This window comes from Canis lupus, chromosome 21 (assembly GCF_048164855.1).
Source record: "Canis lupus baileyi chromosome 21, mCanLup2.hap1, whole genome shotgun sequence".
Classification (NCBI taxonomy): domain Eukaryota; kingdom Metazoa; phylum Chordata; class Mammalia; order Carnivora; family Canidae; genus Canis; species Canis lupus.
The window spans coordinates 55391364-55418917 of NC_132858.1; the positions used below are offsets into that span (position 1 = coordinate 55391364).

The following is a 27554-nucleotide window of genomic DNA, read 5'->3' on the forward strand; positions in this document are numbered from 1 at the left end:
GCCTGCTTCTCCCTCTGCCTGTGTCTCTGCCTCTCTCTCTCTGTGTCTCTCATGAATAAATAAATAAAATCTTAAAAAAAAAAAAAAAGAACTGTACACACATACAATAGACACACACAGAGACTGATACAATCTCAGTAGCACCCGTAGTCTGGTTCATTGTCCGTGGAGTCTGCAACAATTTCATAATGAAAACAAGTTAAAAGAAAGCAATAGTCCTTATATAACAATTATGACACTATTTTTTTCTAGTGAGGGTATCTTAGGACTGAGACTTGCCCGCAGCTCTCTCTCTTTCTGTCTCGGATGAAGTTTTTACAGTGACAGTGAATTGGTGGGAAAAAAAAAAAAAAAAAAAAGAAAGAAAGTACGACTACCAATTATAAGTACATGAATTGTAATTCGAGTTTATGAGCCAGTGTCTTTTGAGACTAATGTCTGAGAGTTTATCATCTGAATTCCGACTCTGTAACGCACTATGCCTTGCCACTGATGCCTAAGCTCATTTTAAAGAAATCCATAATTTCTTTTTGAAATCTCCTTAAGTCACCTGATCTTCTAGAAAGTGCCAACATTCAGCAGGTGAAATGATCTCAGTCCAGGCGATGTGTGAAAAGAGGCTTTCTCTCTGAGGCCTTGGGATTTTAGCCTGTCAATCCTACACACTGACTTTTATTCCCCTCTTCCCCCACGTCAACCACTTATTCCTCCTCCCAGAGTGAGCCCTTCTCAAAGTGATACCTTTGAGCTTTTCCTGAAAAACTAATTGGAAAATAAAGTAGAGAGAAGGGAGTCCTTTGGTACTGCTTTTTTGGGGGCATGATTCTCATTGGAGAGTCCGGGATTTTTAAAGCTGTCCAACACCTGCTCTATACGAAGCACCTTCTAGTTTGAAAGTCATGGAAAGTCATTTCTACCTGCCTAGACCTCTGCACGAGGTAGTTTTGAACCAATTGCAAATGAAATTTATTTAATGCTCCTTTTTCCTCAGGCCTCCAACTCCCCCATGGGTGAAGTGGGAGTGCATGGAGGGAGGATCCCTGTAAGGACGCTCGGGGTAAGAGTGAGCATCAGGGCACTACCTCTGCAGGATGAGGCTGCACTGTTCACGCAGAAGAAAGACGGCTTTGTCCCAGCTGAAGGGTATGACTTGAGCGGCCTGTATCACGTCCCCTGCACCCAGGGCCCCAGCTTATCCATGTTATTGTCCCGCCATGACGGTCGGGCCCTTGAGTGGGAGGCTGGGTCATCCTGCATGGAGTTCCAGACCTATCATCTCGGGGCACCTCAGGGGTTGAGTATCTGCCTCAGGACATGAACCCGGGGTCTCCACATTGGGCTCCCTGCTCCTTGGGGAGCCTGCTTCTCCCCTCCCCCCCAACTTGTGCTCACTCTCACTATCTCTGTTTCTCTCTTAAATAAATAAATAAATAAAATCTTTAAAAAAAAAAACCCCAAACTCCAAAAAACTATCAAAAGACCAATCAGGAAGTGATGTGCAAGAGAAGCTTTCATCAGCCCTGCTGTTTCCCCGCAGGTGTCTCCCCAGCGAGGGCCCCGCCAGCACTGAGTCTGCGGGCTGCTTGCTCAGGGCCCAGAGGCTCGTGTCCACCCCCAGAGCCAGATTCTATCGACGAGAACTGTTCCAGTGGAAGAGCTTTGTTCCTCCCCAAGTTTGGGCTCGTGAGAACAGTAACTTCCCTTACAGTTTGGGGTTTGTCCCAAAACTGCTTCCTAAACCCAGATTCTGCGCATTGATCTTATACAATGAGCTGACATGTGCCACGGTCAAGTGTCTGATGGCGAGGGGTGAGGCCAGACACGATCCTGGGCCCTGGGTGCTCAGACAGATGCCCACTGTTGTCAGACGTGGGGACACCTCGTCTGGTGAGTCGCTGGAAGCACTTCCACAAGCTTCGGCCCAGAAGGACGTGACTGCCCTAAGCTAAGGGAGCCTTGGCCTGGCCCAGGCCCACGTCTGCTGAGCCCAAGGAGGCTCGCTTTCCTCCCTGGTCACTTCCCTGCCCGCGCAGCTGGGCGGCTGCTGAGAAGCTGAGCTGAGGCCACCTTGCGGGGCGACGGGGACACGTTTCCTGCCAGCACGTGGAGCTGGGCCTACTGGGGGCACCTGGGGGCTCTGGGCAAGCCTGTGACTGGGCGCAGGCTGGGCCCTGGGTCAGCGGGAAGTCTGCGAGATTCCCTCTCCCCTCCCCATGCTGCCCCTTCGCCCCCAACATAAATAAATACATAAATCAAAGGGGAAAAGAAAAGCAAGAAAAGCAAGCGGCAGCTGTGGGTATGGGAGAGGCGGGCGGAGGAATGTGCGAGAACCAGCTCGGAGCTAATGATGCGGTCGGCTGGGCCAAGGGCAGCGCTCCTCCCTGCAGGCAAGGTGGCCGGCGGGACGGGGCTGCATCCCCCACACTCGCTTGGCCTGGCCTTCGACGGACCCGTAATTGGTATCAATGGGAAATGCCTGGAGGAAGCAGGGCCTTCTCGGGGAGGCTTCTAGAATGCCTGCGAACAGACTCACTTGGCTGTCTCGGCCCTCGATTATATTTAAAAAATCATACCTACCCATCCAATAATGGGGAGAAAAATAACCCTCAGGCGGTATTGGGAGCTAGCAGGGGACCTCGGGGAAGATGTTTGTTATAAGAGGAACATATTTAAGCAGCTAAATAGTGAAAAACAAGCACTTTTGTTTCCTGTAACAAGGAGGACTGTGTAAGCCAGGACTGTGTAAGCCAGAACTGCGCCCACCTGGGCCTCCAACACCTCCAGATACAAGAAAACACCAGCTCCATTTAGGGAAATGGGTCCTAGTAAAGAAGCGAAGGCCCGTGTGCCGGGAAGGCCGTAGCATCCCTGAAGGGAATGGCCAGAAAGGCGCACACGTGGGTTGGATACCGGAATGGGTTAGAAGAAGAGATACAGGAGCCTCTATAAACCTGAGACAACATGAGATCATCCTAGACATGAAATGGAAGTTCTCCAGAGGCAGAAAATGCGGAAAGGCGACAGGTGCTCTTCAAAGAGAAAGTGGCTGAGTTTACACGACCGAACAATCGTGAATCTTAAGTCGGAAGAAACACAGTAAATGCTGAACTGGATCCGTAAAAATGTGATGGACTCCTAGAAGCATCAGGGACAACTAGTGGGCCGTGATAGGCAATAAAAATCCTAAAAACATCCACAATATTCAAAAAAATAGTGGAGCACCAAAGCCAACAAAAATGATTATGTGTTTCCCCCACGGAAAATAATGGAATATTTTTTCGATGTGTTGAGGGAAAGTAATTACCATCCTACAGTCCGTGCCCACCTGAAGTAAGACTCAGGTGTGAGGACGACGGGAGGATATTTGAAACAGTTTACAATCCCATTCGCAGACTGCAGGGTACTGCCTACTGCATTCAGTTTCATCTCCAACTCATTCCTGCTGGAAAGTGTTTGAAAAAGTAAGATGGGTTTTTCCCAAATCCTTTGCAAGCTAGGATTCCGTGTAGAATATAGGCTTCCGACGTCTCCTCACCTGGAGTTTGCGAGGAAGAAGAGAGATGGGACCCATTTGCCTACTGGGAACGATCAGACCTATGAGGCATGAATGCTCCGAGGTGCTGGACGCTACACGCATCCTGAGTCAGAAGCTCCATGGTTTTATGCCTCATCGTGGCAGCACCCGAATCCTGACACCCAGCTTGCAGGTGCAATGGGCGCTCTTGAAAATAAAGACAGAGCGTATCCTCAGTAAACTCTTAAAGATTATGTTGGCCAGTGAAATATATTCCCAAAACGGTGTCCCAGTAGGATAGTGGAGCTCTGTGATGCATGGGTTGTAGAGTCATGATACATATAGAGTGAAGAGAGAACAGTAGAGAAAGGAAGATCCACTCTCCAGCAGATGGACATAACTCAGAAGAGCTCACTTCAGCTCTCCCAACTTTGTCTTGTCTGCAAACACGACGACAAAAACGTTTACTGAGTAGGATGTGATTAAGCTGGAATGCATACCGAGGCTGTGTCCCCAGGCCTGTGCCATGTGGTGTGTTGGTCTACGTGAACTCAAGATGGCTTCCGGAATTAATTTCTGTGACTTCAGTGACTCTACTGCATCATTTTATAAAACAGCTTTGGCCCATTTTCTGCTGTTTCTGATTTTACTGTTCTACCGCCAGCGTAGTTTGTATGATTTCTTCTGCTGAAAGCGATGATTGGAAGAGTGTCTTTCTCTTGAATTTCAGAGACATAAGTATCATTGTGAAGAGACTTGAGGATGCTTGTCAGGGGTAACACCATCAAATCATAAGCAGAGTAGGAATTTCATGAAAATGAAAACAGTACTGCTTCTCATTTATCCTGGGTCTTCCTTCGGCCGCTTCACTCTGAAGGGGAACAAAGCCCTTGGCATGAGAGGGCAAATTGCCCTTCTTTTCACTGCAAATTTTTCACTGTACAATTCCATGTTATCATTTCTTCTCAGGATTATTATCATTACTTTTGGACTGGAATGGGTCCCTCGGACATTCAGCTGTAATCGATATTTGTAATCTCCAGTTGAGGAAGGATTCACTTCTGGAAAATCACTACTATTATTCCAACATCAAAGCACATTCAGCTCAGAATTGCCAATGAGCACATGTTTATCTGGACTCTTCTTTGCCCTTTACCACAGCCCTTTCCCTGAGCAACCTTTGCTTGACTGGGACACCGTGGAGCCATTGGAAGCCGTTTACCACCCTTTTCTTTCATGAGATCTAGGGTAAACCGTTGTTAGGAGGCTGGAAGAATCTTAAAATTTATTTAATTTTAAAGATTTTTTTTTAAGATTTATTTATTTATTTGAGAGAAAGAGTGGAGGGAGGGGCAGAGGGAGAGGCTCTCAAGAAGGCTCCCCACTGAGCGGGGAGGTGGATTCAGGACTTGATCCCATGACCCTGAGATCATGACCTCAGCTGAAATCAAGAGTCGGACATTCAATCATCTGAGCCCCCGAGGCACCACTATTATTCCAACTTTATATTTGAAAGAGTCCTAAGAAATTTATTAACTTCTTCAGTTACACTGTGGGCCTAAGATGTTAACCTAGGTTTGCCTGTCTTGGTCTATAGTGGTTAGAAGGGAGACCCAGCATTTGCCACATTCTGTGAAAGGGGGGCCCTATCGATTATCTCAAAATCATCGATATTTAGAAAACAAGAAATGAAAACTGCAAAAAGTCAACATGGTAAATGAGAACAGCAACAAAAACGTCCACTAGACGGAACGAAGTTCAGGCTACACAGCAGGGATGTGTCTGTGTAGTGAAAAAGCAGTTTTTCCCAAAGAGAAGTCTTTGCCCTCAGCTAGTGGGAGGTGGTCTTGAGGTGCTGCGATGTCCTGCCCAACTGCAGTGTCTGTCTTCTCCTGGGGACTTTGGTCCCCAGACAGACTAATGCTGTGATCTCTGGTGTGGGCTTGAGTCTCACTATGTCGGTTCTGGCTTCTGCGGAAGATGAAAGCTATTAGCCCACGACTCCCGGAGGAATGAGGGACTGAAGTTCAGTCAGGTGGGCGGTTGTCACTGCGTCCCATTTAGACTCTGGACACTGACAGCACAGGTGAGCTTCCCTGGGTGGCTGTGCCCCGTGCACACTCTCACTCCTTCTAGGAGATGAGGGCATCTGTCACTCCCCGAGAGGGGGTAGCTGGAAGCTTGGTGTTTGAACCCCTCTCAACCTCATGTAGGCATCTCTTCCTTTGGCTATAATTAAACTGTAACTATTAGTATAGCACTTTCATGAACTCTGTGAGCAATTCTAACAAATATCACATTTGAAGGTGATTATGGGACACCCCTCCAATATTTAATCAGTTGGCCTGAAATGAGAGTGGCCCTGGGAACCCCAAACTTGCAGCTCAGGTGAGGTATCTAAAATGAAGGCAGTCTTGAGGGGCTGACCCCTCAGACCATGTGGTTGGCCTCACCAGGCAGTGTCCTGAAGCAGACTGATCCACAAAAAGGCCAATATAATATTATTATTTAAGATAGATGCTAAATAAGTGCCATGTTCACAGAAAGAATTACATAAGAACTATTAACTTTGATTGAATAATACAAACCCAATGAAAACAATTAAAAAAAAAGAAATGACATAGAAAAAACATAAGCTACAGTGGTCAGTCGGAAACATATCCAAAGTGTATATGCATTTTTTTTCTAAGTTTCCCAAAGAAATTAATGCATAATTAAAAGATTGCAGGGAAACCCATCAAAACCTCCTGTGCCATTTTAACTTCACGTGGGGGACTGAGGGTGTGTTTTGTTCTGTTTGCTTTTTTTCCCTCCACCATTAGCATCCTTAAGCTTTATATAATGAATTTCCTTCATGAGCATCAGCATAATATTAAAATAATAAAAATAAGATAGTATTATCTATTTAATTCGATGCATTACATCAGAAGCTTTTGGAGAGGAGTTCTGGGACCAGAGTTTTTAAAGATTTTCAGGTAATCTTTATTGTGAAGTGAGGTTGAAACTCATGGGCAAGAACCAAAGTGGGAATTTCTAATTCAAGGAGATTGTGTTATATATAGTAGATGTAAAGCTGAGACAGAGCTAAAAATCCTGAAAGAATACCTATATTTCCAAAGGGCTAAAAAATGGTATCTGAAGGCGACAACATTCCACGAGGCTAGGAGCAGCTGTGGAAGTCATATTATAAAGTGTTATTATGTGCTTTGGGGGGCAGTGGAAATCCAAGAGTTCAGCAAGGAAGGGATCACACTGATCTGTCTAGACACTCTGTAAATAGTGTTTTCTGGATAGTTACCATAACATAACCTCCAATTTAAAGAGCTAATGAGTTATAATACCCATAAGCATATTAACAGTTCTTGGAACCCTGGTTAAACTTGGTTTAATCTAGGATTTCCGACTCTTCTGTGGCACTGAATAATTTTTCTTCATAATGCCTATTATGAGGATATCTTGACCTAAAGCCTACAGTAAAAACTGCCTTTATTTGCAATAGTAGGGAGCTGCTGACACACAGCACCCGCATCTACATAGAGCCCTCTTTCTGGAAGGGTGAAGGGGGACTTACCTGTGTAGCACAGGTTGGGAGCCCTGAGTGACTCTAAGAGCTCTTGTCTGAAGGACACTTGCTATAATCAGATGGCCAAAGAAGAATGCTATTATCCTAAAAAAAAAAAAAATGCTTCACAGTGGGAAGAATTATGGATTCTGAAAAATTCTAATGTACTTCCATCAGCTGCTACTCTAGATTGCTACCATTTAACTGGTTGGTCATGATAGCTGGAGCTCCCCATATTCAATTCACCTCTCCTTCTAGAAACAAAGAAGCCCTCCCAATCCCCTTGCCATAGAGTAGAGGAGATATTTAGTTCTGTATGTTTATTTTTTTTAAGATTTGATTGATTGATTGACTTATTTATTTATTTATGAGAGAGAGAGAGAGAGAGAGAGAGAGAGGGAGAGCATGAGTGGGGAGAGGGGCAGAGGGGCAGAGGGAGAGGATGAATCTCAGTAGACTGCACCGAGGGAAGAGCCTGATGTGGAGCTTGATCCCATCCCAATTTCTTGATTCTGAAATCAAGAATCAGACACTGAACCAAGGGAGCCATCCAGGTGCCCCTCTAGTTCTGTTTAAAAGGCAGCAAGGAAAAGGTAGTTAAGAGGTCGTTAAGCAGGCACCTGGGTGGCTCAGTCAGTGAAGCATCTGCCTTTGGCTCAGGTCATGATCTCAGGATCCTGGGATCGAGGCCCACATCAGGCTCCCTGCCCAGTGGGGAGCCTGTCTCTCCCTCTCCCTCTCCTCTTGCTTGTGCTCATTCTGTCTCAAATAAATAAATAAAGAGGTAGTTAAGAGCAAAGGTGATTTTTTTTAAACCACCCATTCTTTCTTTGCTGCAGAAAATATGGAACTATATGTTGAGGGGTGTCATCTCAAGACTGTTCGATGGGTATCAAGTTTCAGCAATGCTGGATGAATAAGGTCTAGAGATTTACATACAACACCGCACCTGTAGTTAAAGGTGTAGTATTATGTACTTGAAATCTGTTAAGAGGGTAGACCTTGTGTTAACTGTTCTTTACACACGCACATGCACAACAAACAAACAAAACCCCCAAACAGAGGGACACAAAGACGCTTGGGAAGGTGTTGGATATGTCTGTTATGTGAGTGTTTGCATATGTCCATAAATAAAACTGTTTAAAGAAAACACTGCAGGGATCTCTGGGTGGCTCAGCGGTTCAGCGCCTGCCTTTGGCCCAGGGTGTGACCCTGGGGTCCCGGGATCGAGTCCCATGTCGGGCTCCCTGCATGGAGCCTGCTTCTCCTTCTGCCTGTCTCTGCCTCTTTCTCTCTCTCTCTCTCTCTCTCTCATGAATAAATAAATAAAATCTTTAAAAAAAAAAAAAAACACTGCAGACTGTCCATCAGTTTCAGTGCCAGAGGAACCAAGCAGAACCTGCGTTGCTCATCGGCACTGGACATACAGCACAAGCAAGAAATACACCTTTGATGTGGTCTTGCTAAGATTTTGGGGTGAATTTGTAACTGCAGCATAATCTCATATGCTAGGCTCCTGAAGGAAAGGCTATAACAGTGCCAACTTGGACACGTCTTGGTGGAGTCTAAAAATCTTTGTTTTCTCTATGATTGATCGTTTTCTTCACATCTTAAATATCCATTAAGAAAACTGATGAAGGATAATACATACCAGCTCCAGGAACAATTGTAGTAATAAGACTAACTACCCCACCAATAGTGGTCAAGGGTGATGCAGGGGGTATGTCCTGTAACCCGCTCCCATAACAAAAGATGGTTGACTTTGAGACTCCATCGTCGTGTCAGCTGATCAGAAATAAAATGTGCTGAATGAATCAGTATCTCCAACATGGAACACACACTTGTCCTCCGTTCATTGCAGAATTCAGGCAGGAACAGTTATGAATGCTTAATCACAGAGTTCAAGGAGGGTCAAAAGGACAAAAATAGGCAGTTACATCAGATATTTTGAAAAGACCCGATATATGAAAGTTAGATAGGCTTCACATCTGAGAAAAAGCACACAAAACACTCAAAGTTATAGAAGACTCGTTTTTGAATGAAAACCTAAGTTTAGAATGATCCCTTTTTAAAATCCTTATTGCGATTTGGTCATGCAGTGTTAGCCCTTGACTCACATTTCTTTTTTTCCTTTAACTTAAAAAGTTGCTGGAGGGAAATGGGGTGGTGGGAAGGGGAAACTGGGTGACAGGCATTAAGGAGGGCATGTGATGTGATGAGCACTGGGTGTTGTACTATATGTTGGAAAATTGAATTCAAATTTTAAAAATTGATAATACCTTACTTAATGAAACAGTCACATTCTGAGGAGCTCTTGGTTCATCGGGGCCTTCATTTCACACGCTTTCTACTATTCTCCAGGGTAGTAAAGCAGAGCCTGCCCGGCACGCCTCAGACTTCCCCTCCCAGCCTTCTGATGGTGGCATTCAACACTCACGATCCTCCCACGTTCCAAATTAGGACGCTGGTATCTAAACCCAAGTGACCCATGGAGGAAAGACACCCATGACTGTATTTTACAATGCATACAACAACCTCAAGGTCCATAGGTAATTTCACAAACTGTGGAGTACGGGGAAGTGGAGGCAACTGGAGACTCAAGTCATAAGCAGGGGCTTTCACTTCCAGTTTCCCCAGTGACTAGATCCGCTGTGCTCAACCCAACACCCAGCTATCCCTTGAGGTAGTCAAAGATTTCCAGAGAGCCCGGGATCCTGGGATCACAGTAAGGAAATCTGTTTCTGGAATCTCCACCCTCGCTGTGACCATGCTGGTTTTCGGGTGTCCCGGGCCTTGTATTCATTCTACAGTCGTGTGGGATATCCTTGCTTTCACAGTAATTAGGGCTGGTTCAAGGGAGGTTTCACAGCCAAGTTGATGATTGCCTGCAAATGTCACTCTTATTTATATTTTTACTCAAACTCTCAGACCTCCTTGTACTAATAATTTTAATGTCAGGATTTGGATGATTGAAGAATTATGGATGTGCTGAAGGTGATGATTGTGTGCTTCTAGTTAACAGAACGCTCATTCAAGTGTCCCTCAGAGCTACATCCCTGCTCAAAACAATTGTTGGAAGAAAGAAGAGGTGAATTCACTAAGAAAACATTTTCATAAAAATAAAAAAAAATTTAAAAAAAAAGAAAAAATTTTCATCAGTCTGGCTGCCTGAATATACACGTCAGCACATTCCAACATGGGGGTTCCATCCTGGACCCAGATACAGTTTTGGTTGAGGACCTGAAGAGCATGTGAAAGTTGATGAGGTCTCACTCAACCTCTTTGATTTAAAATGAAAGACTTCCCTCTGCGTGGGCAATGTGCCGCTGTGATACCCTGGATGGACAGTCACTCGGCATGTCTTCAGTCAAGTGGAGAGGTTAGAAGACTCATCGCTTGCGGGGAAGCCGTATTCATAGAGGCCACCATGCGCAGACCGTGGGCGCCAGCGAAGCATTACAGATAAGATCACGTAGCGCCGAGGCTTAGATAGGAACGCATCTGATGTAGAGGTAGGGCATTTTCAAAATTTGGATACATTTCATGCAACTGATTTGGGCTTTTGCTGGGAACTACGCGAAAGAATCTCTCCATACAAAGCGGTTGCAATTTCCAGAGACGAGGCGGCCTATTGCTTTTATCCACGATTTATTTATTTTATTTTATTATTATTATTATTATTTTTTATTTATGATAGTCACAGAGAGAGAGAGAGAGAGAGAGAGAGAGAGAGAGGCAGAGACACAGGCAGAGGGAGAAGCAGGCTCCATGCACCGGGAGCCCGACGTGGGATTTGATCCCGGGTCTCCGGGATCGCACCCTGGGCCAAAGGCAGGCGCCAAACTGCTGCGCCACCCAGGGATCCCATTATCCACGATTTAAATCCTATTTATGAGGCGAACACTTATACTCATGAACAGTCGTTGGTTGCCAGCACGTCCCATCCCGATTCATAGGAACCGTCAGGATTATGATACAAGTATTAAGCCGAGAACATTAAAATTGTGCCTTTTTCAGAGTGGCGTGTGGGCTCGTGGGATTAATTTATTTCTCCTCATGGTGGTGTGAGATGGTTCCTCATGGGGACACACGTGCTTGCATGAACGGAGAAACAAAGTCAGACTTTCTCTGAAACGGAGTCAACACTGATCTGATCTAACCGTTCCGTCAACCAGGTCAAGCTGTGGCGATCGCATGTCAGGACGGAGATTTTCTGTACTTGAAGTGAGCTCAACCCTCCACGCTGACGTTTCAGCAGAGAGAGGGAAGCAGGGCCTGGATTCCTCGGGCCGCAGGCGGGCCTGGTCTGGGGCCCGACCTCAGACCCCCCAGGCCTCTCTCTCCGTGGCGGTGACAGGTCAGGACGAAACAGGCTTCCCCGCGAGGAGGTCCGGACACGCAGGAACGTAGACCTTGTCCAGACACTCCGTGACCAAGCCCCACGTCCCTGGCGAAGAGGAGGGACTGCTGTGCGCCCCAAGCTCAGCGTTAGGGCCGCTTCTCCACGGACCCTCGCGGGGAGGCCCACTCACGGTCAGAGTCAGAGGGTCGCCTTGCCCCTGGCATCTCCCGTCCGCCTGAGCGTCCGCGCGGGAACGGTGTGCGGAGGGAGGACAGCCCTGTGGGCGGCCTCGCCGGGCCAGCTGCGTCGGTCACCGGGCCAGGCCCAGGCGTGGAGGGGGCCAGACGGTGTCCTCAGGCTGTGTCTCGAGCCACCGCCCTCCGAGGACATCTGCCTTCAGCCTGGCGGGAGAGGCCCCGGGACGTGTGCGGTGCAGCTGCCTCTGGCGTTGGCGACTCCGCGCTGCCCCCGGACTCCAGGGTGCGCTCTCGGGGCGGCCGAGCCGCGTCCGCTCCGTCTTGACGGGCCTTTCCTGCTCGCGGCCTTGCGAGTCTCGCTCGCGCCCCCTTCCCGTCTTCCTAACCTAACGCTGCCCTGCAGGGGCCTCTCTCGTGGGCACGACGTCAACAGGGAGGTTCCAAGCTGCAGGAGCAGCTTGCGGAGCCCTGGGCACGACCCAGACCCAGAGGGCGCATCTGCCGGGCACCTGCGGCAAAAAGTGGGAAGCCTCGTGACCACGCTGTCTCGTTGGCCTGAAAGACGCGTCATTTCGCTTAGCACGTCCGTGTCCCTCTCCACGTCGCTGTACCCGGGGGTGGACGGTGCCGGCTCCGGCACGTTGGCTACGGCGAGCCCGCCGAGGGTCACCTGCGTTGTGTGTGTGTGTGTCACAGCTTCTTTTCTCTCCTCCTTAATGTTCTTCCCAGGAAATTAATTAGCCTTTTAGCAATGGCGATGTCGTCCGTCTCCTTTTCATTTTATTTTCTGTTTCTTTCTTTCTTTCTTCTTTCTTCCTTTCTTCTTTCTTTCTTTTTCTTTTTTCCTTTTTTATTTATTTATTTATTTATTTATTTATTTATTTATTTATTTATATTTCTTCTTTCTTTCTTCTTTTCTTTCTTTTTTCTTTTTTTCTTCTTTCTTTCTTTCTTTCTTTCTTTCTTTCTTTCTTTCTTTCTTTCTTCTTTCCTCTCTCTCTCTCTCTTTCTCTCTTTCTCTCTTTCTTTCCCTTTTAAGAAAACTTTCCCACTTATGGGAAAGATTGATCAAAAAAATAAATAATTGCTACGTGTTATCTTTTTCTGACAAATTGCCAAAGATTCTCTCCCCCGGAAAAGGTAATTAATTAAACTGTGCTTCTCGGGTCCGTGCTCCATGGAACCCCCCATGGAGTCCCATTTTCTGATGTCACCCATCTTTGACTGCTGTGGTCTCAAGAGTCCTTCTCAAACTCCTAAGCTGAAACCTGACTCTCAAAGTGGCAGCGTTAGGGCATGGGGGATGCGGGGTGGTGATTGGGCCGTGACAGTGGAGCCTCATGATTGGGGTTGGGGCCATTGTAAGAGAGACCTCACAGGGCACCTGGAGGGTTCAGTGGTTGAGCGTCTGCCTTCGGCTCAGGGCGTGACCCCCGGGTCCCAGGATCGAGTCCTGCATGGAGCCTGCCTCTCCCTCTGCCTGTGTCTCTGCCTCTCTGTGTGTATCTCTCATGAATAAATAAATAAATAAATACGGTATTTAAAAAAAAAAAAAAGACTTCACAGAGCTCCCTCAGCCCTACCTCGCGTCAGGACACAGTGAGAAGAGGCTGTCTGTGACCCAGAAGAGGCTCTACCCACCATGCTGGCTCCCTGGTCAAGGACATCCAGCCTCCGCAAGCGTAAGGAATATATTCCTGTTATTTATGAGCCACTCAGCCTGTGGTTCTTGTTTAGAGGAGCCTGGGTGGACTAAGACAGTGAACTCTGAATACTCTTTTTTTTTTTTAAGATTTTATTTATTTATTCATGAGAGACATACAGAGAGAGAGAAGCAGAGACCCAGGCAGAGGGAGAAGCAGGCTCCCTGCAGGGACCCCGATGTGGGACTTGATTGCGGGACCCAGGATCACACCCCATGCTGAAGGCAGATGCTCCACCACGGAGCCACCCAGGCACCCCTCTGGATCTCCTTTTAAGAGGACTTCACGGTTCGAGTCAGGCCCGCATGCACTTAAGGGCAGGTGATCATGCAGGGGTGCACGCTAGTGGGGCAGGACTCATGTTCCAGGAGCTCTCTCCAGAGACGGACATTATTGATTATCTACGAAACAGTTTGTTTCTGGATCCACAAACTCTTCTTTTTCTGTTCTTGAAAGTTCTGGACAGGCACTGACCATGTGGCCATTATCAGGGACCTGTCCCTTCCTTCACTTTTCTCTAAGACCCGGGAGCAAGACAGAGCCGCCCTGTCTCAGAGTCCTAGCACCAGGAGTACGATGCGTGAAAACATTTGTTGGTTGAGGTCTGAGATCTTCACTAACCTTACTGGTTCTCCAGACCCTACAGATGCTTCCTTTTCTTTCTTTCTTTTTTTTTTCTTCAGTTTTTCTTTCTATTCCATTTCGCTAACATACAGTGTAATATTAGTCTCCGGTGTATAATACAGTGATTCAACACTTCCATACACCACCCAGGGCTCAGCACAAGTGCCCTCCCTTGATTTTCATCACCTATTTCACCCGTCCGCTACCTATCTCCTCTCTTGTAACCATCAGTTTGTTCTCTATAGCGAGGAGTCCGTTTTTTGCTTTGTCCTTCTCTCTTTTCCCCTATGCTCATTTGTTTTGCTCCTTAAATTTCACATATGAGTGAAATCATATGGTAATTATCTTTCTCTGACTAACTTATTTCACTTAGTATTATACCCTTCAGCTCCATCCATGTTGTTGTTGTTGCAAATGGTAGGATTTCACTCTTTTTGGACTAATAATATTCCATTGTGTGTGTGTGTGTGTGTGTGTGTGTGTGCGCGCGCGTGCGCGCTTCTTCTTTATCCATTCATCTAGCCATGGGCCCTTGGGCTATTCCCATAGTCTGGCCACTGTAAGTGATGCCGCTATAAACATGGGGATATGTGTAGTCCTCTGAATTAGTGCTTTTGTATTATTTGCTTAAGTACCCAGTAGTGGGATTGCCAGATTGTTGCATGGTTCTACTTTTAACTCTTTGAGGACCCTCCATACTGTTTTCCAGGGCGACGGCCCCGTTTACATTCCCACCAGCAGTGCACCAGGATTCCCTTTTCTCTACATCTTCATCAACATATCTCATTTCTCGTGTTGATTTCAGCCATTCTGACAGGTGTGAGGTGATGTCTCATTCTGGTTTTGGTATGCAGTTCCCTAATGGTGAGTGACACTGAGCATCTTTTCATGTGTCTGTTGGCCATCTGGATGTCTTCTTTAGAGAATTGTCTGTTCATGCCTTCTGTCCATTTTTAATTAGAGTATTTGTTTTTGGGGTGTTGAGCAGGATAAATTCTTTATAAATTTTGGATGCTAACCCAGATATGTCATTTTCAAATACCTTCTCCCATTCTGTAGGTTGCCTTTCAGTTATGTTGATTATTTCCTTTGCTGTGCAGATGCTTTTTATTTTGAGGTAGTCCCAGTGGTTTATTTTTGGTTTTGTTTCCCTTGCCTCAGGAGACACATCTAGAGAAAAATTGCTGTGACCAATGTCAGAGAAATTGCTGCCTTTGCTCTCTTCTAGGATTTTTTATGGTTTTAGGTATCATATTTAGGTCTTTAATCCATTCTGAGTTTATTTTGTGCATGGTATAAAAAAGTAGTCCTGTTTCTTTCCTTTGTATGTTGCTGTCCAGTTTTCTCAACATTTGTTAAGGGGACTATTTCCCTTAGGATATTCCTTCCTACTTCGTCAAAGATTAATTTACCTTATATTTGTGGATTTATTGCTGAGTTTTCAATTCTGTTTCCTTGATCTTTGTGTCTATTTTTGTGTCAGTACCACACTGTTTTGATCACTACAGCTTTGCAACATAACTTGAAGTTCAGAACGATGATGCCTGCAGCTTTGCTTATCTTTTTCAAGCTTGCTTTGGATATTCAGGGTCTTTTGTCAAAAGTTTAGGATTGTTTATCCTAGTTCTGTGAAAAATGCTGTCAGTATTTCTGGAATTACAGGATGAGCACTGAGTGTTATACTGTATGTTGGCAAATTGAATTTAAATTAAATAAATATAAATCCGTAGTTTGGGTCGTATAGACGTTTTAATAATATTTGTTCTTCCAATTCATGAACATGGAATATCTTTCCATTTTTTTGTGTTGTCTTTAATTTCTTTCCTCAGTGATTGATAGACTACAGGCCTTTCACCTCTTTGGTTCGGTTCATTCCTTGGTATTTAATTATTTTTGATGCAATTTTAATGGGATTGCTTTCTTAATTTCTCTCTCTGCTGCTTCATTATTGGTGTATAGAAATGCAAAATATTTCTCTATGTTGATTGTGTATCCTGCGACTTTACTGAATTCATTTATCAGTTCAGCAGTATTTTGGTGGAGTCTTTGAGGATTTCTCTATATAGTATCATGTCATCCGCAAATATGAAAATTTTACTTCTTCCTTACCTATTTGGATACATTTTATTTCTTTGCTTTGTCTGATTGGTGTGACAAGGACTTCCAGTACTATGTTGAATAACAGTGGTGAGAGTGGACATCCTCATCTTGCTCCTGACCTTAGGGAAAAAGCTCTCAGTTTTTCACCATTGAGTATGACGTTAACTGTAAGCTTTCCATACATGACTCATTATGTTGAGGTATGTTCCTGCTAAATTGACATTGTTAAGGGTTTTTATCATGAATGGATGTTGTACTTTGTCATATGCTTTCTCTGCATTTATTGAAATGATCCTATGGTTCTTAAACTTTCTCTAATTGAAGTGATGTATCATGTTAATTGATTTGCAAATATGGGACCACTCTTGCAACCTAAGAATAAATCTCACTTGATTACGGTGAATGACTTTTTTAATGTATTGTTGAATTTGGTTTATTTGAATTTTGTTGAGAATTTTTGCATCTATGGTCATCAGGGATATTGGCCTGTAGTTCTTTTTTTTTAGTGGTATCTTTATCTTGTTCTGGCATCAGGGTTATGCTGGCCTCATAGAATGAATTTGGAATTTTTCCTTTCTTTTCTGTGTTTTGGAATAGTTTGAGAAGAAGAGGTGGTAACTCTTCTTTAAATGTTTGGTAGATTTGGACTGTGAAGCCCTCTAGTCTTGGATTTTGCTTTTTGGGAAGTTTTTGATTACTGATTTAATTTCTTTGCTGGTTATCAGTCTGTTAAAACTTTCTCTTTCTGTTTCATTTTGGTAGTTTATATATTTCTAGTTTAAATATTTAGGGATTTCTCCATTTCTTCTAGGGAGTCTAATGTGTTTGCATAGAGTTTGCTTTTTTATTTTTTTTAGAGATTTTTATTTATTTATTCATGAGAGACACACAGAGAGAGAGAGAGAGGCAGAGACACAGGCAGAGGGAGAAGCAGGCTGCCTGCGAGGAGCCTGATGTGGGACTCGATCCCAGGACCCTGGGATCATGACCTGAGCCAAAGGCAGATGCTCAACCACTGAGCCACCTAGGTGCCTGGCATATAGATTTTCATAATATTCTCTTATAATTGTATTTCTGTGGTGTTGATTATTTCTCCTCTTTGATTAGTGACTTTATTTATTTAAAGCCTTTCTTTTTTTTTTTTCTTGATAAGTCTGGCTACAGGTTTATCAAATTTATTGATTTTTTTCAAAGAACCAGGTCTTGGTTTCATTGATCTGTTTTATCATTATTATTATTATTATTATTATTATTATTATTTATTATTATTATTACTATTATTATTTTACTTTCTATATCATTTATATCCGCTCTAATCTATTATTTCCTTTCTTCCGCTGGTTTTAGATGTGTTTTTCTTCCTCTAGCTCATTTATGTACAAGGTTAGGTTGTGTATTTGAGAGTTTTCTTGCTTCTTGAGGTAGGCCTGTGTTGCTGTGTCAATAGTTCATGCTTAAAAAAGAAAGCTAAAGCATGACAAAGAGGCTGTGGCTATCACAGACAGAAATTTACCCTTGAGATAAATGCTTTTCATAAAAACCAAATCAGAATAGACAGTTAAATTAATTGCCTTTGCCCAGACCTTTCCACTGACACCAGACACAGCAGCAAATTGTATACTGCTAGGAAGTTTACAAATATGATCGTGCATTATTCTATGAATTTGAATTTCTTTAGAAACAAAGATTTCCTTATCACTCCTGGAAACTATAAAATGAACTGCAAATTATAAGTTTTTGATAGGCTTTACTACTAACTAAAGACATACCCATAGTAAAAGCAAAATTTAGCAAGAATGCTTCACGGTATTACCTGCAGTGGCACAAAAAATTAGAGCGTGACATTGGACCAACACTGATGGGGAGATTTAAGGAAGTATTGCTGAGGTATTTTCCAATGCATGTCCATCTGCCAGTGGCACCGTTCTGACAAGAAAATAAACAAAGGATGAAGCAAGAATCAAAGCCTTAAGAACTTTGGATCACTCCCTATTCTTTGAGTGGGTTGTTTTCATTGCCGAAAACCAATTGCTGTAATAAATATAAATGTTCATAAAGTAAGAAATGTTTGATTTTATTTTTCCAACCTGGTGAATCCCAACTTTTTTCTCCAGTAACAAGGCCACATATTTTAGTGGTACTGTATCAAACTGGCCTGAAGAGGTTTACTTTTCCTCTCAGAATTTCCACTCTCCTTACACTCCACCAACTGCAGGAAAAGAGAAAGAAAAGAACTAGGGGAATTTTAAACCCCAAATTATCAAAGCTCAAAGTTCCTCAACTTTCCAAGGCCCCAAATCCTAGTTTCCCTCCCATAGTAACCTTGGGAATGACACGTTATTACTCCTTTATTATCAACAGATACAAGCTAAATTTCCAGAACACCTACCAAAATAGCCTCCCCATGAACTGAAGCCTGAGAACCGTAAGATACTCTAGGATCATCTTGCATCTTCCCTATCCCAACACTGGAAGTGGTTCTCTATGCAGCTCTGGGTCTTTTGATTAGAGGATTTTGGGGTTTTGTTTGTTTGTTTTTTGCATGTGGATGTTTATTTATTCTGGAATCAACATCTGAAAACTCTGTTTTCCCTCTTTTGAATTGAATTTTTTTTCACTTTTGTAAGAAATGACTGGTATAAATTTAGAGCTAAATTAAATGAGTTATTTTTAAAGAATTTATTTATTTATTCATGAGACACACTGAAACAGAGAGAGAGGCAGAGACATAGGCAGAGGGAGGAGCAGGCTCCCTGCAAGAAGTCTGATGCAGGGGTCGATCCTGGACCCTAGGATCACACCCTTAGTTGAAGGCAGACACTCAACTGCTGAGTCACCCAGGCATCCTGAATTAAATGAGATTTTACTAAGTTGACACCTCATGGTTAAAATAAATTTGATATTTAATAACATGGTTTTAAAAAAGATTTTATTTAATTATTCATGAGAGACACACAGAGAGAGGCAGAGACACAGGCAGAGGGAGAGGCAGGCTCCATGCAGGGAGCTCGATGTGGGACTCGATCCCAGGACTCCAAGATCACAGCCTGAGCCAAAGGCAGACACTCAACCACTGAGCCCCCAGGCGTCCCAACATGATATTTTTAAAGAAGAGTTCAATATTATTTCTATTTAAAAATTTCCTATGTTCCCATTCATTTATTCATGTGAACAAGTTTTTCAAATAGTATGAACTACCTGACCTGAAATACCTTCATTTCTTTCACTGAAGAATATATATCCAATGTAGTTTACTTTTATTTATTTAACTAGATTTTATCAAATCTTGCATACATTTATATTGTTTTGTTCAATTGTGAGCAAATAGTGATTAAAAAATGCAACTCAACCTAGAGGATTTGTTCAATTATTTAAAACTTTATTGTCTTTAAAAATTGAAAATTTTAATTATAAGCATTTTTTCAGATAAATGGATAATAACATGAAGTAATAAAAAACTTTCAAGTCTCAAATACATTACATTAAATATGATTTTATGGTGGAAATGAAATTAGAAAGTTACTTTAAGAATGAAAGCAAAGTAATTAAAATTATTGCCTGGAAAAAATAACTTGTTCAAATCAATTTTAAAGGGATGATGATAAGTGTCGGTTGTCATATATTATGATAGTTCCATTTATCATATTTAAAATATATACTTGATAATTTTATTTTTATTATGGGCATTTATAAAATGCCAAACACAACATTCTTTGTAAGCTTTTAAATGAATGATGTTTTTTCGATAAGAAATGCTATATTAACAAAATCAACAAAAACATAAATCCAGGAGTATTTAGTTATTAAAAAGTATTTTTAGGATACAGAAAGCAAAATTTATTGACTACAACACTAGACGGCCTTTTGCAAGTTACATTAGCTCTCCATGCCCCAAGAAGCTCTTCCGCAGCATGCTACGTTTGGGCTTCCTTGACTCTCAATATTTCTTCTATTCAGCATGTCTGCTTGTCATTGGTATTGCCTGAATTAATTGCCTAATCTGTCTGTGCACCTTCTGGGAAGCCAAAAAAATATTAAGATCTCTAAGTCTACATCAAACCTAATTAAAGAGATGTGTAGGGAGATGAATAACCAAAGAGTGTGAGCGCCAGGAAAAAATATATATATTTTAATAGCTCCCTTGGTGAGGACGGGAGGTCTAGTGCTTGGGAACTGATCTAAACAGTCAGTATGAGCAAGGACATTCTGCTCAAATCCTCACTGTGATTAGCCAGCTTCTATGAAAATAGCCTGTGCATTTTGGTTATACTGTAGAATTCATACATGCACATGCAGATTTTGAAACACAGATTCAATGATCATGTGCTAGAGCCATTTTCTCTTCAAACAATAAATTTGGATTTGATTTGATTGAATTAATAACTTCACCTATAACCATAGGCAAATAAAAGTAAGAGACCCTAGAAATAAAATGCATGAATTCCTGTTTATCATACATCGAAGAATTGGGACAAGAGTGAAGCTGATTTCAACGTTAGGGGATGGAATCGGTTTTACCACGCAAAATCTTTTTATTCCTAGCTATAAATCTTTTTGTCTTGACTCAACTGCATCGCAGTCAAGGTGTTATCAAATAATTTCATGTGTGGAGACTACAAGAGAACAGAACCAAGGGATATCCAAAATTCAGTGAGATACCTGAGAATCTAGAAGAATGAGAAGTTCCCACATGTCCAGAAGTCTTCAGACCTAAGATGACAGACGTTTTACTTCTTTGGAGCCAAAGAAATATGAAATGCAACCAATCATAATATGATAGCAGTGGCATCCTCTGTGGGTAGCGGACTTGAATCTGGGGCTGAGCGTCCCTCCTATGTCACTGATGCAGCAATAGGGTTAAAATTCAGAATATCCCATCAAAGTTACATAAAATCGTCTAATTCTTTGGTATTAAGTAAAGTCAATTAATTAGATTGGAGCTGTTTTCTTTAAATGGATACTCCTTTTTATCAATGGAGCCATTTATAATTAGGAACAGAAGAGGTTGAAAGGTCAAAACTAGTTAAGATCTTTTCAATTCAAAAAGGATCAGTTCATATTGACATTTTATATATTTGTGATGTTGGGATGTTTAAAACAATCCAGGCTATGATAATAGTGCTTGTAGATATAATTTTTAAATATGTACTCAGTAATTAACTTTTACCTATGAGTTTTAAGTTAAATAATCATTAAACTGTCCACATTATTGGATTATCTAAGAAAACTTTGAACATAAAATATATTTAAGTATAAAGCAATACATGTGTTACATTAAGAAAGTTTATTTAAGCTCCTGAGAATAAATTGTTCTTGGCTATAAAATTAAAACACTTAAAATGGAAATTACATATATTGTTATGTATAAATGACTTTTAAAAGCTACTATTTAACAAAGTTTATAAATGAGGTCAAATATTATTCAAATGCTGATTTAAAGTGATTGCTAAAATGCGCAAGATTTATAAATAGAACATTTTATAAGTTGAATTAAAAGATTAATAAAGGGATCCCTGGGTGGCGCAGTGGTTTGGCACCTGCCTTTGGCCCAGGGTGCGATCCTGGAGACCCGGGATCGAATCCCACATCGGGCTCCCGGTGCATGGAGCCTGCTTCTCCCTCTGCCTGTGTCTGCCTCTCTCTCTCTCTCTCTCTCTCTCTCTCTCTGACTATCATAAATAAATAAATTTTAAAAAAAGATTAATAAAGATCCAGGTTTTTTATACCTTTAATAGCTGAAATACTAATTGTTTAAAATAAACAGAAAGCTCTGATTAGATTTCTGTGTACAGAAAGAATTCTCAATGGCATGAAGATCACCCAACATATGTAAAGGACTGAAAATCCAAAGTAAGATGTTTCCCCTCCCCATATTTGGGGGTAAGGTCAGAAATTTTCATCATCTGAAAATGGTCTAATTAATGACATAAAAATAATGTTTGGGAAAGATGCTCGTGTTAATGAGTGACTTAGAAAATCAGAATAAAGAAAGTGCAGGAAACCTTACGAGCCAGACACTGTGTTCAGAGCAGCCATCTATTTATGCCCAGAAGCCTGACAGCATTCCTGTGAGTGCAGATATTATTATTATGCCCATGTTACAGATGTCAAAGAGAAGTCTAATAGGGCTAACTGATCTTCCCAGACACACAGCTAGAGAGTAGAGCCAGCTTGCAAGCTCTATTCCTGAGCACCAACCTGTTCTCATAATGAGGACAACGCACTACATCATTCGGGCAAGAATATGAAGGTTTTTTAATAGATATTAAGAGGGATCCGACTCTGTCTCTGACTAGACATGGGACCTGAGCATCCCTTTGGAGAACCTCAGTGAGCACGCATTGCTGAATGACCGTATGTAAGCCAGAATGCTGATGGAGCGGGGCGTGCTCACAGGTGAGCTTTGTATGTAGTTGTTTGGGTTCTTGGTTTAAAATCTCCCACTCCTCTAAGCAGTGATGACTGGTGAAGATTTCTCAGTTAAAGTCCTAAGACACCAAGGCCAACAGTTAGAGCATCTCTTAAATTGGCCACAAGGTATAGTGTGACGATGAATGTCCACACGCATTTGGGAGAGGCGTCAAGGGGAGAGCCTGAGAATCAGCACAAGGGGGTAGGTGAGCCTGGCCTTCTCTAGATGAGTCCTGGGGTCATAGCATGGAGCCCACAGGTCTGGGATCTAGAAAGAATGAGATGATGTAGGAGGGCAGAAGGCAGAGTCTGGGTCAGAAACAGTGATTGCTTCCTGCTTTCAGAAATTTTAGAGAACACACTTTCTTATGGATCAGAGCCACTGAAAGAATAGGAAAGTGGGCTAACACCTCTCCCAGTCCCTGCCAACCTCTCCCTAAGTCAAAGCATGGAGATATCCCAGAATTGTCATGAAGAGGCTTACTGTCTTCTCCTACAGATTTCCCACATATTCCTCTGGATTGTAACTTTCCCCATGAAACAGAACCGAAAATTTCTGCAGTAAGATCAGGGAGTGGGTGGGTGTCTCTCTGGGAGACACGTAGACTTCTCGTCTCCAGTCTTCGTGCACAAGAAGATGCAGGGTTAAGAGCATCCAGGGCTGCCAAAAGGAAGACGTGCATGAAAAGATGCATTTGAAATCCAATGCCAGGAAATTATGGCAGAAATGGAGGTCCAATACTTAGGGCAAGGCAAGATGGAGTTATCTAATAAGATGTCTTTCCTTGGGACTGGATATTGGCCGTCAACCCCTTATTAGTCCATTCACTCACCCATAGAACTTAACTCAGGCGCCTTTCAGGCACAGAGAAGCTGAACGGTGACCAGTGTGATTCTTGTCCTTCAAGAAGAGTTTTAACAAACCCCTCAAAGGTATCAGAAAACCTCCATAACCCCTATCTACTGGGCCTCTAAATCACCTTAACATGACATGGTCTACTTCACCATTGTTCTTAATAGGAATGTCACCAAAGAGAGGACCCTCTGTCCACATGGTTTACACACCTGTTCTGCAGGAGAAATAGGGTATTCTGGTGGGGGATCAGGAGTGTTGACATGGGGCACCATCTGCATATTTGCACTTTACAGGATACATTGATGCCTTGCCAAAGGAGAGGAACGGGAGTTCTGTGCTCTCCATTGCCTCAGAGTGAGTGCCAGCAACCAGGCACATCAGAATATCTGATTTTACCTTCTTAATGATGGCAGGAGTTGCCAGGGCCAACAGGTTCCCCCAGTCCGGGGTGAGCAGGGGTGAGTACTCCTTGCCCAAATCTGCAGTATGTGAGCCAATGGCTAAGTGAGCATCACATTGCATCTAGGCAATCATGTGTGGGGGGTGGGGTGGGAGTGAGGAGGAGTCATGTCATCCAGGGAAGGGGACTTGAAGTGGCAAGCTGAGACATGAGTGGGGACAAGAGTTAATAGTATCTGAAAAGGGTGAGCAAGAATCTGTAGGTCAAAATGAATTCTTTACCTGATGGGTACTAGCATTGATAAGCTAAAAGAATGGGACAATGAGCTAACAGGAAAACAAGAATGAGAGGCAGACCCCATGTGTTGCTGGGGATCTATTTTGTGTGTGGTCAGGCCAACTAAGAGACTCAGGAAAGGAGATGTCTGGAGTTGAAGGAGTTTTGTGCGATCTTCTGGCTTAGTTTGCTTGTGAGCATAGGACACCATAGGGGTCTGGAGAGGAAGGGAAATGTTGACCCATGAGTCTGAGGAAGAGCATGTGGAGTCTAGTTTTCCTCTGGTTGTATATACTGTCCGCAGGGCTGCACTTCCCTCAAAACCTTCCCAGAGGTGGCTGTGTAACGGCCTCTTCCCCTAAGCATCATGCCAGAAAGTATCTCTCTACCTGCTAACAGGCAAGGCCCTGAGCCCTAAGCCAAGTGGACCTATGAGAAGAGCATGGACAAGTCAATTGTAGGAGCTCTTGGGTGTCAGGGGACCTTGACTGCCTCCATCCTGCCCTACCTGACAGAGCACCTGCTACGGAGCAGTTTAGTGATAAATGAACATGTGAGCGAGCACTTTGAGTAAGATACCTGATGGGCGAGCCGTCTTGCTCTAAAGATACAGAAACAAATATGGTTCTCATTTTAGTCCCATTTTACCCTTTTCTCTACATTTACTTAAATTTTATTAACTCATCCTTGGATCACAAAGCTACTCACTGGGAACACTTGGGCAGAGAGCTTCTGATTGTAAATACAGCATTGGGGTGTTTCCCCTTCTATTTCGAAGGCACCTTTCTGTTATTACTAGTCCCACTGGAAATAGTCTTAAAACATGTGAAGATTCTTGAGACATGTCCTGAGATGGACGGATCTCAAGCAGATGGTGTGAGAATGCCACTTTTTGCACATCTGTTCTGCAGTAAAGAAGAACCATGGGATACTAGACACAGCAAATGGAGGGTGGTGCTTGGTATCAAACGTGGCTGAGTGAGTGCTGGAGGCACCGGGCCTTTTCGGGATAATGGTGGACATAGACCGACACCTGTGCAGGGCGGGGGAAACCTAACAGGACATGGGAGTGTGACTCTATATCCAGGAACATGCAGTCCAGAAGCCAGAGCCTAGGTTGGGTCCTGAATCCATTTATGCATAAAATCAATGATAGCTTGGGATATATATATATATATATATATATATATATATATATATATATATATATATATATATTGCTAATGGAAGTGATACAGAACTGACATTTCAAAGATTAACATTTTCATATGCAAAATATGTCCATGTCAGAGCTAGTGAGCTTTAATTATGATCCTTTTTTCTCTTCCATTCATATCTACCATTGCCCTTTCGGGGTACATTCTCCTCTAGCTAGACATAAGGGCAGACCCTGTTCTGCCAATACCACCTTTGCAACTGCCAGGCTCTGTTCCCTTAACACGGTGCCGACTCAAGTTTTACTTTCTCACTGAAAATGGTCATTTTGTTCTACCCCTGAAATGTTTTAAATAAGAAGCCTTTCTCATATACTTCTATTTGATATTTTAGATTTACAGTGTCTGCATATTAGTCACAAAAAGTCTTGCCCTTTAGAAGACATTATATTTTAAAGCCAAGGGAAACTAGGGCAGGGGAGAATTTTCTCTAATCACATTCAGAGAGGAAGATGATTTTAATGTAATGTCTTTTGATATATCAGAGTAATATTTAGGTTCTCTTTCTGAAAAAACAACAAAAATCTCTTTGGGAAGAGAAAAAAGTCATCTTTCTTATGAAAACACTTATTTTTAAACATAAAACATTTTTATTGCTTCCCCTGTACAGAGTCACATGCTCTTGAGTTGGAAGGGACCTCAAAGGCCACTTGGAGCAGTTTTCTGCAGAAGGTCACCCACTCATCTTGGGTTTTGCACTAGAAGGAGGAGCTCAAAGCTTTAGGCGCTGGTACATGCTACTCCTTGCAACGCTTATTATTTGGGATGTTCTTACTTATATAAGGGTCAAGGTATTTCTTTGACCCTGCTATCACCAATTCTAATTCTACTACAGAGTGATGGAATCTCTTCTCTGTTTTTTTTTTTTCCAAATAAGTTCTTCATACATTTGAAGACAGGCAGGATAAGCTCCTAAATTACCTTTCCTGTGATACATATTCTAAATATGTTCTTTCTTTTCACATTGATCTGGTGACTATGTTTTAGGATCCCATGCTGGTTGCTGGACACATATTGGTGAAGGGCATGGCCTTCGCTCTCACCGTCCATTGGGGAAGGCAGTCAAGGAAAAATGATTATTGTAATATTGAGTGATATTTGCACATATCAGGGTGTGTGTGTGTGTGTGTGTGTCTGTCTGTCTGTCTGTCTGTCTGTGGGAAAATACAGAGAAGAGAGTATATAACTGGTATTATAGAGAGGATAGGAACAAGTAAACACAAGTCCTACAAAATAAATCCTGAAGGATGTGCAGGAGCTTTCTAGGTACATAAGAGAAAAAAATTACCTTCTAGAAGTTGTGAAATTTCATGCAAAAGCAAGAGATAACATGAGCACATCTTTTGTATTGTTGTTGCTCCTATTGTTTTATTTTTATCGGCATACAGTTGACACACGGTGTTACATTACTGTCAGGTGTACAGCACAGAACTTCAGTTGTAGTGATTTAGGTAGGAGCGCCCATCTGTCACCAGGCAATGCTATTATGAGATCATTGACTGTATTCCCTATGCTGGGCCTTTTATTCCTGTGACTCGTTGACTCGCTAACTGGAAGCCCGGGCCTCCCACTCAACTTCACCTTTTTTGTCTATACTCTCACCCCTGGAAATCATCAGTTTGTTCTCTGTATTTATAAGTTTGATTCTACTTTTTGTTTGTTTATTCGTTTGCTCTTTGAAGATCTACTTATGAGTGACGTTATATGGTTCTTGACTTAGTCTGACTTATTTTACTTAACATAATACACTCTAGATCCATCCATGATGTTGCAAGTAGTACAATCTCATTCTTTCTTATTGCTATGTTATATATATATCATATCTACATCTATCTATCTATCTATCTATCTATCTATCTATCTATCTATCTATATCTATTGATGGATACTTAGGTTGCTCCCATATCTTATCTATTGTAAACAATGCTGCCATAAACATCAGGGTCCATATATGTTTTTGAATTAGTTTTTTCATTTTCTGTGGGTGATTTCCCAGTAGTGGAATTATTGGATCATATGTAATTTCTATTTTTAATTGTTTGAAGAACTTCCATAATGTTTTCCAGTGTATATATAAACTGTGAAAGAGAAGAAAGAAAGAAAGAAAGAAAGAAAGAAAGAAAGAAAGAAAGAAAGAAAGAAAGAAAGAAAGAAGAGGACGCCTGGATGGCTCATTCAGTTAAGCATCTGGTTCTTAATTTCAGCTGAAGTCATGATCTCAGGGTCATGGGATTGAGCCCCGCATCAGGCTCCATGCTGAGCACAGAGTCTGCTTGAGGATTCTCTCCCACTCCTGCCCAATTTGCTCCTCCCTCAGCTCATGTTCTCTCTCTCTCTCCCTCCCTCTCTCTCTTT

General features: G+C 42.6%; 2 long non-coding RNA genes across 2 annotated transcripts; both read right to left on the bottom strand.

Moving 5' to 3' along the window:
• Window positions 1–5014: 5014 nt before the first annotated feature.
• LOC140613555 (uncharacterized) lies at window positions 5015–9250 on the bottom strand. The gene is made up of 3 exons (XR_012014547.1): window positions 8728–9250; window positions 7086–7181; window positions 5015–5485 (listed from the first exon to the last, which is right to left on the bottom strand). It is a non-coding gene; the product is annotated as an uncharacterized lncRNA (long non-coding RNA).
• Window positions 9251–9361: 111 nt separating this feature from the next.
• On the bottom strand, window positions 9362–26663 carry LOC140613554 (uncharacterized). The gene is made up of 3 exons (XR_012014546.1): window positions 26488–26663; window positions 17856–17968; window positions 9362–9547 (listed from the first exon to the last, which is right to left on the bottom strand). It is a non-coding gene; the product is annotated as an uncharacterized lncRNA (long non-coding RNA).
• Window positions 26664–27554: the final 891 nt, after the last annotated feature.